We start from the raw sequence: 13,292 nt of genomic DNA, 5'->3' as shown, positions 1-13,292 counted from the left end.
TCTAGCTGATTTGCATATTCTTGTAACACATTCATTTTAATTAATTCCCTATGAGTTTCTTCGGTTCTCTGATGGGATAATCATCTTTAGTTAACTATTACTTGTAATTATATTCATGCAGCTATTCTACATGATTCATAATTGCATAATATTTGCGTTAAAAGTTTATAGTAAACACGAAATTGTTTTCATATATATTTATGTATACGTATATATTTTTGTTTAACAAATTTTGCCTACCAAACTCCTCCTAGAGATTTTTCTCTACAGACATGAAACTTCCTATATAAGGTATTTTAATACATGCAAAACTTCATATTTGGGTTTTAGCCGGGAAAAATCGGTGCAGAAGTAAGAAAATTAAAAAAATACATGATATTTGCCAGGTGAAGGTCGAACGCTGCCATTACGAATGCATAACGTAATAGCTATTGGTTCATGTTTATTTTTGAGGCTTGCAGTAAACATGATTTCGTAGCCCGGTTATTGACGGCGGAGGAAAAATAAATCGTGAGCTGACTGTTTTGTTTCAATTTTCGGTGGTGGCGCATGAGCCTTTTTTTAGTACTTTTTAAACCATTACTATATATTGCATCTAGTATATCCTACTATGTATTTATCAATCTATCTATCTATTATATCTAAAAAGTGAAAGTGTCTGTCTGTGTGTATGTGTGCATTTTCTACGCAATAACTCTGTCAATTTTAAGTCTACAGACTCGAAATTTGATATACAGTACTGTAATTTCGGAAAATTGATGTGATCGGTTTTTGGCCAGAAATGTGGCTGTTAAGGGATCGAATTTCAACGATTTGACCTTTGAAAACTCTACCAAACTCCTCAGACAATTTTGGGTCTACACACTTGAAATTTTAGATATTGGTTCGGTGGACATGGATCTAACTTATTAACTTGAGTTGAGCCCAAAACAACAAATTTAAAGGGGTCATAAACGGGGTCAAATTGTTAAAAAATCTAGACCGCTTTTTTTTTTGTTTTGCTCAACGGCAGGCACCCATACAAGTATATCTATAAAAGTGAACGTTTCTGTCTGTCTGTGTACATTTCTCTACGAAATATCTCTGTCAATTTTTAGTCTACAGACTCGAAACTTGATATACAGGGTACTGGGATTTGGGAAAATCTAGCAGATCGAATTTCACTCAAAAAATGTGGCTGTTAAGGGGTCAAAGTTCAACGATTTGACTTTTGAGAACTCTACCAAACTCCTCCGACAATGTTGGGTCTAAACACTTGACATTTTAGACATCGGTTCCGTAGACATGGATCTAACTTAATAACTCAATCAGAGCCCAAAACTATGAATTTCAAGGGGTCATAATAGGTATCAAATTTTAAAAAAATGACTTTTTTCTCAGCATAAACCTCCAAACACCCGGACAACGCCGGGCTCCCATGCTAGTATATATATATATATAATGACTGTTGAAACATTAACAGGGAAATTGGGTGCATGAATACGTAATATGCAGAATACATGATCAGATTCCAATCAATAACGCAGTACATTGGTGGAATAACAAAATTGTTTTTAAATAGCAATTAACAAAAAAATACAAAAATAAACAATTATTAATACCCCAATACATTCAAATACTAGATGATGTATGCTAATATATACGTATACGTTTAGACTATAAAGTCTGGAGATAAGCCTTCAAATACTTTAAGGATTACCAACGCAAATAAGTCATAACTACCTTAGCTCGTGTCTGTGGCAAATTATTACACACACACACACACACACACACACACACCCACACACACACACACACACGCACAATATACATATATATATATACACATATATATATATGCACACACATATATATACACATATATACACACACATATATACACATATATACACACACATATATATATACACATATATACCCACACACACATATATATATATATACATATATACACACATATATATACACACATATATACCCACACACATATATATACACATATATACACATATATATACACACATATATACACACACATATATACACATATATACACATACATATATATACACACATATATATACACATATATACACATACATATATATACACATATATACACACACATATATACACATATATGTACACACACGCACATATATATACACATATATATATATATATATATGTGTGTGTATATATATATATATACACACATAGAGAGAGACAACGAGAGATTTTAAAATATAGAAATTGCAATCAAGCAAAACAAAATATTCCGCGTTTTAACATCGTGAGTCCATGTTATTGCATGAAATCGATGATAGTACCTGCATTTACGTATTCACGTAGTGCAGAATATTCCAGTTAACAAATTACATGCTTTGATATACTTACAACTATTTATCGCATATATAATGACGAATCGCAATGAGTATGACCCGCCCCTCTCCAAAAAATATGTGTAGTTTAATAGACATGCTCATAATATATATATATATATATATATATATATATATATATATATATATATATATATATATATATATATATTAATAGTGCGCTGCAAATGTTTACAATAAACATTTTAAACTGTCATTTTTGGATTTCTAGCTTCCAAATGGTAATGAAACTTTTCTATAAATATAGAACATGTATTGGAACTAAGATAAAAAAAAAGTGGGAAAAAAAAAAAAAAATAATCATTGGACACAACGCGAAAAAAAAACTTGATAATTAGCACCGCAAAAGTTTACAACACATTTCCAAAATAATATCTAGTATTTTGGAGCAAAGCCATTATTGTTGATTACAGCATGCAGACGTTTTGAGTAATCTCCTACGAACTTTTTACATGTGTGTTGTGTTATTTTATTTCATTCTTCCACACAAATTCTCTCCAATTCTCACAGATTTGAAGGTTCTCTTCTATGCACCTTTAATTATAATTCTCCTCATAAATTACATAAATTATTAAACTGACATCAGGAGATTGACAAGGCCACTTTAAAACATTCACTTTATTTGAATTAAACCAATTTTGTGTGGGTTTCGCAGTGTGTTTTGGATCGTCATCATCTTTAAAGATCCGGGCTAATTTCGATTTGAGCAACTTCATACTTACATTAAGGTTTATCTCCAAGATAATCATATAATTTGATCTATTCATTTTTCCTTTTATTATTTCAACTTTTCCTACACCCTATGCATTAAAATAACCCCACATCATAATGGATCTCAGTACTTTTTTCTCCAAACTTTCGGTGTTTTTGGAGTCCCAAGCAAGCCTATTTTGATCTTACCTGACCAAAGCACGTAATGCCAAAAAAGGATTTCCCTTACTGATCAGAGATGTCTTTAAGTTTAAGGCTTCTACTGAGTGTGTCCTTGCTAATTTTAATTTCACTGTTTTCTAAGTCCTTCTATAGCTCTCTTATTCTAGGCTAATTCATAACCTTCAATGTTAATATCCTTTCAGCACGGTTGGTTATTTTTCTAGGACAACCGGATCTGGCCAAAGGAATGTTTGCTTTGTGAAACATCTAGAGCCGAAATTGTTCCAACATAATTCAATAGAACCATGAACTGTTTGGATATTGTTCTATATCCCAATCCACTTTAATGAATACGTACAATTTGTTTTCTGAGCTCTTGACCAATCTTTTTATTCCTTTCCATGACGTGGTTGCTTACAATAGGGTTATTAGATAAATAATGACGCAATACTTGTAATAATTGCTTACTTCGATGTCTATTTGTTATGGGGCTCAGTTGTGTTCACAAGAACAATTCGGGAAAACACGTAGTAGGTGGTTTACAAGTGTATTAAAGAAAGGTACAAGCATATAGAGAAAGATAAAGAGAGTAGTTGCAGGTATCAGTAAGATCTCGCTCCCTGAGGTACAATACCTCTGATTATATAGGATATGGGCGAGTCTATTATGGAGTGAGATCCGGTCTCACAACACAATTGCATATTCCCGAACATTCTAGAAGCTTCTAAGCATTTTACTATAATACACCGTCATGAAATTATTGAGAAATCTTATGGACTTCATGTGTTATAAACTTTTGCAATGCTAATTATTGAGTTTTCTCTTCACGTTGTATAAATTTGTTATTGTTTATTTTCCCCATTGTCTCTATCTTAGTTTCAATACATTTTCTATGTTTATAAAAAAGTTGTATTACCATTTGGAAGCTAGAAACACAAAAACTGACAGTTTCAAATGTTTATTGTAAACTTTTACGGAGCAATATATATATATATATATATATATATATATATATATATATATATATATATATATATATATATATATATATATATATAACGAGGCCAATTATACCACAGATAATTAATCTTGTGGTTTCAAGTCTTACATAATATTTTTGGGAAGTAATATTGTTATATAAGACAATCTCAGCTAAATAAAATTGCGCAATATACTAGATAGAGCAAATTAAACACTGCATGTTATATATTAAAATTTATGTCTGAAAATATAATTTTCTAAACAAATATGTATTGTTTGAACACAAAATACAACATTTGAAGTTATTTTTAATCCGTGGAATGTTCATGTAGGCTTATCTCCTTCGAATTAAAAACATTGACAAGCATTTGTTTTGATTGATATTATTTTGCTATTTAACACATAGACTAAACATATATTAACTATATATATATATATATATATATGTATATATGTATTCAAAATTTGAATCTATTTACGGATTTAGAACATTGATGAAGTATATAGTGGAAATAGACCCACATCAGTCTGTCCTTGTGTAACATTTCAAATAGATAATAATGAAACGAAAAGCTTGAATCTATAGTATATCTGGAAAATCATTACATTTTCACGCATGTTTTTTCCTTGTAAAGCTACTTGGTGTCTCCTGGGGACATCGGGAAATAGAGGTCATTTTGTGTCCGTAAAATTTGTAATAAAAGCAGCAAATAATATCCGCCTATCATACTCAAGGTGTCTCTATCTGTGAGTTTTCCATTCTCTAAAAAACGATTTCATATTCTCTAGTTTTTTCTTGGTTATTCTGTTAAAACAATAAAACATAATGGGTTTATATGAAAAAATAAAGGCAGTGCATCGACAGAAAAAATAGAGTAAACAAATCAAGGAAAATAAACTTAATAATATCGAATGAGATATGATAAAAAAGACAGTAAAATTAAAAGAAAACTTAAATAAAACACCCTTGTAAAATCAAAAAAAAGACAGAAATAAACATGTAATAAAAAAATTCAAAAAATAATTGAAAATAAATGTAAAACTTCACGAAACGGAATAAAAATATATTAAATAATAAAACATAGAACCTGAAACCTGCAGGAAAATAAAAAGAAAAATGAATTAACTATCGTGTTTATATGAGATTTTATCACATATTCTTTCTCAGAAATGACCGGCTGTTGAACACTGTTCCGCTGGTCTATTTCCCGATTTAATATAACGTGGTTGCCCTTCACATACCTAATCAAATTATATCTAATTTACACCATGAAGGTTACGATTACTACACTACCACCTTAATTAATTCATTAATCCTTATCTTTGAATGGTCTTCAGAACTTGAAAAGTGATAACTCCCAAGTAGAAAAAAACAAATTATATTGCGTATTCGTTTTATCTTTTAAGTGCTGGTAAAAATAATAGAAGTTATATAAAAAAAAATACATATCGCAAACTGAACACATCTAGAAAAGTATATTTGCGTTAAAGTGTCTATGAACACAGTCCAAACGAAGGATCGAAGTATGTTTTTAAAGATCACTTTTCAGTTTCATAAATAGCTAAGACATTAAACTCGGAATATTTTACGGAATACAATGGTTGTCTCAACAGTGGGTTTTCAATGACATGTTACTTCAATTTAATGTCCATTGATTTACATAATAAATAATGAGGCGTAACTATTGCGTCTTTTGTTCTTCTAAGCATTTCCCCGTTTCTCTCAGTTAATTTTATTGTTTCAAATAAAACTTTTTTGTCAATGACGTCAAAGCTTGCTGCTCTTGTTAAAAGATTCACATCCGTTTATTTAGGTTATTGTGTTTCACTATTTCGGTATATATTCCTGTCAGTAGAATATGAACCTTAAAATGCACATAAAAACTATACGGTAAATTAATTTAAGGTCTATTAATATCCTATAGTATGATGATTGATGCAAAGTGTTTATAAGAAATTGCTTAAGTTTGATTTTTTAAACTCACATTCTTGGAAATCAATATGAATAAAATAAATAATAAACGCAGGCTATTAGCTGTATATCAGTTCCTGATCTTCACTTTCGCACTTTCCTTTATCCTTATCAATTTACGGCATGGTTAACATAAGAACGCATGGGATAATTTTCTTTTTCGAATATAGGTGTGATGTGTAAACATATGCCATGTGATTCAGTGTAAAATGAATAACGAAGCAGTAAAAGCTACGACTAAATCTCCACGTTTTTGAGAATATATGAATCGGCTATAAATATTTTACCATTGCATTTATATACAAATACATTTAGATGTAAATGTCAACGTTAATCTAGGAATAGAAAAGAAAAACAATTAATATCTCTCAAGATGATGGGGACATATGTATCGATAGAATTGCATTCTTTATATTCACGGATATCAAATTTTATTACTGCTGTAATATTTTTAAAGTGAACAATATGAAAGAGTAATGATTTATCCGCATTATTTCACTGAGCTCGTAATATATATATATATATATATATATATATATATATATATATAGAGAGAGAGAGAGAGAGAGAGAGAGAGAGAGAGAGAGGGAAAAGGAAGAGCGAGAGTGAGGCGGATATTTTACTTTACACAAAAACTAGTTATGCTTGAAAACGCAGATGTCATATATGATATTGGGCATTAGTACTGCCGTGTTTCTGTGTAGACAAGGGGAATACAAAAACAGAGAAATGGCTACCTTTCTCTTTTAATAGTTGTAATGTTGTCACATGACGTGCAAATAAGAAACTTTCGGTTAGAAATAAAAAAAAAGCCTGTTTTTACATATACACGGTTATGTTTGATTCAAATATCAGATTAGCAAGTGTTGTCAGCAGAGCATCGGGTTCTAGATTTCAGTTTTGCCAGGAGAGTGTACATGCGTGAAGTTGAATTTTTGATAGTAGAACGTCGAGATTTGGAGTTAAGTTTTGACAGCGAAACGTCATGATTAAGTGGCGCGTTATTGGCAGAACTATATCTGATTCAACATATTTTTAACCACAAGCTATTTCGACGAACAAAGAAAATGGTACTACGAGCGAGATTAAGCAAGGCCATTTTGAGGGCGATAACAAGAGAAGACTATGCGGTGCGTAGGTTAATCAGATAAACCTGGTAGCGAAGCTGTAAAAACCGTAGTAACATTTATTCCTATATATTTGGAAGGGAATGCGCTCGCGGCCTACCTGGAAATGGGAGGGACAGATCCGGCCCATGACGAGAGTACCGAAAACAGATTATGAATCGCATTTTCAGAAAGCGTTGTTGAGGCATAACACGCTTAGAAGAGTTACCTCGGTCAGAGAATCGGTGGGGCATATGCCGCAGAACCATGGAGGTTTGCTGAATGTGCTAGATATATTGGACGAAGTATTGAGACGGGACCTAATATGGTTATCGTGAGTTGTCCTCCTGCCCACATTTTTATGGAATAACAGCCGCTGACTAAGATTTAACCATAAAAGTAGAGGAGAATTTAAGGTATGTCACAGTGCTGACGAAACATCACGGTGAACTGGGGACAATTCTAATCTCTACGTTAACCAACCATAGCAGAGAGGCGCAAACGCTGAGGAGGCAAAGTCATAACTTTACCGGTAAATACTTCAGATTTTTCGAACCCCACCTGATTTGTGACTGTTGAGAGCCGCGACCAGGTATTATTTATTTTCGATACAGTCAGGTTTGACACATTAGCAATGGACTGCTCTTCGCTGCAGGGAAACGAGAAAGGGGGTGCTATTGCGCCAGTAGTCACCTATTTAATACTAAAAAGGCGTGTGCGTTCTTTTTGCCACATATAGTGGTCACTGGTTACCGAAAGAAGTATAAAGACTTTTTGAAACGGGTAGTGCCACTACGCTTGTTACTACAAGTATCGCCGAGTATTGGAATGAAACCAGTAATATTAAAGTAGTAGAAGCCAGAGAAGTAGAGTGTTGTGAAAAGGCCGATGCCGTGATTTTGGTGAGGATTATGTTGCTGAGACAGTGAGTTTGCTGAATACGACTTTTTGCGGGAATCGATGTGATACTGGGCCTAGATATGATAGACGGGCGAATGCAGCTACAATTGCTAAAGGTAAGGTAAATTTCGCAACCAGTGTGTACCGTGAATTAAATGTGCCACCAGTAGAACTACTATCAAACCAAGGAAACCCAGAATTACCTATATTGACGAACCGGCTTAACGACCACACGAGCACACTACAACTGAGATAGGGCCAGAGTGTATTAAAGAATTGGAGAGGTGGGCTGAGAAAAAAATATGATACCATGGTCAGGGAAGGTTGAACGAATTCTAACACGTATGGCTGTAGTTCAACTTACCAAGAAAAAACTCCAGATAATTTTCGATTTTCGGGTGTTGAACAAATATGTGATTAGCTACACCAAAGATAGAATTGACGTGTGTGGAGGAAAATATAACTGGCATGTAAAATCGTGGGCCTAAATTCGGCTTACCTTCCACTTCATGTGAATGAAAATCTATGGCGGTGTTAATAGCTCGAATATAAGGATAATATATATTGCTTGACTAAATTAAGATTTCGTCTGAATTCTACGCAAACAATGTGACAGTAGTTCTTAAGACGGTGGTGATCACAAATTAGGAGATAAGGAGAGCTAGTTGCTCTTATATCGATGATATACTGGGAGGACGAGTCCGACGTGAAGGTAAAAAGGGCGAGAGACCATGTAAAAACGTACGGACTGATTGATAACCCGTCCGAGTCACTGTGAAAATGAATTGCTTTGAGATTAAGATTGCAGCGGAATAAGACAATCAGATTGATGTTCGCACGATGGACCGAGCTGCCCGAAGCTAAGTATAGTCTAACGAATAGAGAACATTTAATTTTCGATATGTAGAAGGTTGTTTGGCCACTACTCTGGAGTCGGATAGTTGCGACTGCATGCAATTTTATTAAAAGGTAGAAATATGGACCGAAGGTAAGACGCAATTGACCAATACGTGCTGCTCATGATATAGAAAGTCATTGCGGTAGTGAACAAATAGGCTCTGTCACAGAGAAATTATATATAAAAGAGAGCCGTGAATGGGTAATATGGAGTTACGCTAGCAGCTTGCCATTATAGGTCTTGTAAGTAATAAGAAGTGTAAAAGACGAGGATGGGGCATACAGAGAGTGTATGTAAGAAAAGATTCGGCGACAGTTGCATCATAGTTTAAATCAGATGTATCAGTATTAAGGCGGATCAAGACAATAGTGGAAGCAGAGATTCTTATCAAACGCCGAATTGGAGTACTGGAAGAGTTGATCCGAGTTATCGGACTGAAAGTAAATGTTACCTTGGTCTCATTGCAGAAAAATGAGGCGGCCCGGATTACCAGAGTAATGAAAGCCTGGCTGAAGGAAAGGGAAGATATTATCTTGGTATGATGAGCAGTATAGCAGCTAAAGTACCTGCACAAGTGCAATCATTTCGGAAAGGAACGAGCTATATATCTAGCGTGAAATGTGATTCCAACGTGACGAGGAAATATGTTCAGGATGCATTGAAGCAATGTAAGGAATGGCAATCAATTGACTCTGTGTCAGCTAATCTCAAAAAAGAGGAATCACATGTTGCTGAAAATTGTGAGTGACTTGTTATTGATAACACACATTATACACACGAACAGTATCTGATTATGAGTGACTGTGGATCTGGAAGAGTTGAAATATTGCGAAAAATAAGAACGGAAAGAGCTGAAGAAATTAGGAGAGTTGTTAGAGAGGTGTTTATAGAAAAGTGGCGAGTGGAAGAAGATTTGACGGATAATGCTGTCTTTCCGTTCGAAAGTTTTTAAAGAGGAATGTCCAAAGATGAACGTTAGGCAATATTTTAGAGCTGGATATCGGCCGAATAGCAATCGAATCATTTAGGGGCATCATCGCACTGTAAAAGTTATGGCATCGACAAGCCATATTTCCCGACAAAAAACTGCAGTTTTCTATAATATTGCACGGTATTTCATGCTAAGATGAAACGGCACTGCCGCATCGATCTGTTTTTACATACTAATGGTCGTCACTTAGAGAATTGGACAAAGACACTCACGGTTGGTGAAGAAATGTGGGTGAAGCCTACTAATTCTCGTTGGACAACCTGCTGAAGAGGTACTATAATCGACATGCATTCCAAGAAGAAAGTAGCAGTTAACGAAATGTTACATCACATCTGAAAGGGGAAGTTGATGAAGTTTCGCAAAAAGAGCCGATACGACGGGCACATTTTGAACGAAAACACCAAGCATAGATAGTGAACTATGTAGACCAATTATCGATTTTACATATCAAGGCAGCGTGTGATAACAATTAGAACAAAGTTGTTTATGTGCCCTCTGTGGAGTTCCATGTAAACAAGGAGAATTAAGGAAAATAGGAAAATATGGCCACCCTTCTCTTTTATTTGCTTATACTGTTGTCATATATCATGCAAATAAGATACTTCACGTTAGACATGAACAGTATGATTTTTCTGAGACATGGTGAATTTTGATTCGCATCACAGTAGCAAGTGTTATCAACAGTACTTCGTGTTCTAGAGCTGAGTTTTGCCAGTTCACTGTAAACATTTGGAGTGTATTTATTTTACGGCGAAACGTCGAGATTTAGAGGAGCACGTTTTCGAAAATAGTGTGTCGGATTTAAGACGCTTAACAAGAATATATAAACTCAATATATTCAGAATACTTGCTCCGATGTAGGTTTTAGGCATCTTACCAGCCACTTTTATAACTTATAGATTTTTTTACATTAATTCCTAGGACAGTAACTTTCAATAAATAATCTAGTCATAATAACATGTATTCTTCTCATCTTACACTCAACAACACCGGGGACTTTTATTTTATTTGAAATTTTCAATTCGTACCGTCAATGATTATTTTAATTCTAATACATTTAACTTAAAATTGTAACTTTACTTGCAAATCCAGAAATGCAGACAAATAGATTTACAAGATTCAAACAAGTTCAGTGGCTGTTCACATCCATGTACCAGATTAAAAGAAGGGCATATCCTATTATTTTCGAATATTTCCAAACACTAATTAAAAATTAAAAAAATGATGTCAACCGTTCATATTCTAGACCCGATAACCAATCCCATCGCTATATAGTTATTTACGTTTTACATGAATTTATGTTAACAGCGGAAAAAATACAGGGAGGAACATCGTGGATAATAGTTTTTAATTCCCATCTTATCTAACGGAATTTTAAAAAAATCCAAATTGTTTGCGAAAGCTTTTCTTCTTCTCTCAATAATTTCTCTATGCCTGTGCTTCGTATTAAAAGAAAAGAGATAAAGTTGTCACTATAAAGAAAACAACACTACGGCTTAATCTATTTTTTTAATTATTAAGAAAAGTTCAAGTAACATGCTTAAATAGTTTGGTTGAGATATATTTAATGTAGCTGCCACAGCCACAGTCACTGCCTCGATACCGGCCCGGAACTTGGAGCATGCTTTTTCCACAAGTGCCGGAGAAGGTTCGGCGACAGTTCGACAAATACCTGGCAGATGGCGACGATCAGGTTGCCGTTTGTGTTGTGGGAGGTAATGTTGGTAATGTTCTTGACGTATGACCAAATAAAGTATTCCAGTGAGTTCAAATCAGGGAAGAAGGAGACCAGTGAGAGAAGGGTACAAAATCGTAACACTCCTTCTGAAAACAAGCCTCTTTGGACTTTGGGGCCAGCGCAAAGTCCTGCTGCTACACCCCGGGGCATGCCAGTGGGCACCTGATTCACCTGTGGATCACTACACTCTTTAACGCACCAAGGGACACTTTGATGTCGATTTCAAGCGGACCTCGAAGATGTGACGTTGCTAGGTGTGTCCCTCACTTGAAACCACACTAAAGACCATAATATGTGCTGGAAACGTCGTTTCATCACGTCTCTGTTTCATTTTGATGGTGTTAACAATGGCTCTTTAATAACCTAGATCGGTAGAGAGCATGAGTTGTAGAGAGGCGTGTCTCTGATCCGGCCCGTTAAACATTGTGTCACTTTCAGGCATGATAAAAAGCTCCTATGCCACTTGGGATTTTTTCACAACTGGCAAAAATGAAAGGCCCGCAACTAAAAAAGCAAACCGGTTTTCATCGAAGAGGATTAGAATCATGTCGTCTGTTCTCGAGTGAGAATTTGCGTGAGCATATACGGGTGTTCATCAACCATATTATTATTATTATTATTATTATTATTATTATTATTATTGATGTTATTTATAATGCTAATATGATACTATTATTACTTGTCTGGGGGCAATTTTTTTTTCATTTTGCCGTTAAGAGTTGTTTTCATTAACAATTCTCTCAGTAAAATAGTGGCCGAATATACTATTAACACTTACTTCAATCGTTGGAAATTGTACACGGGAAGGCGAGCCTTATTGGTTCAGTCGCTGAATGCTATGTTTTCTGTTCAGGTTTGTGATTGGACCTCTAGAAAACTTAAAACTTACAGACAATTTCGCTCTCTTTTCCAAAACCCTGTCAATGGCAAGATGCTAAATTAAGTATTTCCATAAAAAGGACTGCCTCAAGATCAACAATGCTTGGAGCTCCATTTCCCTCCCCCCTCCTTATCCAAGAATTTATTCTTATTTTGATAGGATTTTTTGGACGAATATCGTCTTCACTAGAACTAAAATAGGTCGGCTCCGTTAATGTAGTCTTATTCTTCCAGATACCATAAATAAATGGTTTCTGCTCCCTTATACTAGCTTCTCCGTAGAGAAGCAACTTAACACTTAAATAAAAAACTACCAGGCTCTCAGAGACACAAGAAATGGGCATATTTTGCGCAACCCCTACCAAAAGATTGATATTCATCACCTCAGGTAAGGCTTGCTTTTATCCGTTATCTTTTTTCTGGTCACTGCCGAGTTTTAAAACGGGTGGGGAAATTAATTCTCACACAATTTAGAAATAGGTCCCTAAACTTTAAAAGAAATAAAAAGTGTGAACGTGTAATTTATTATTGCTTTTACTTATTATTTTGGAT

This window comes from Euprymna scolopes, chromosome 5 (genome assembly GCF_053919585.1).
Source record: "Euprymna scolopes isolate OS-2025 chromosome 5, ASM5391958v1, whole genome shotgun sequence".
Taxonomy (NCBI): Eukaryota; Metazoa; Mollusca; class Cephalopoda; order Sepiida; family Sepiolidae; genus Euprymna; species Euprymna scolopes.
The sequence above is the reverse complement of the archived record's forward strand: the minus strand, read 5'-3'. Positions refer to the sequence as shown.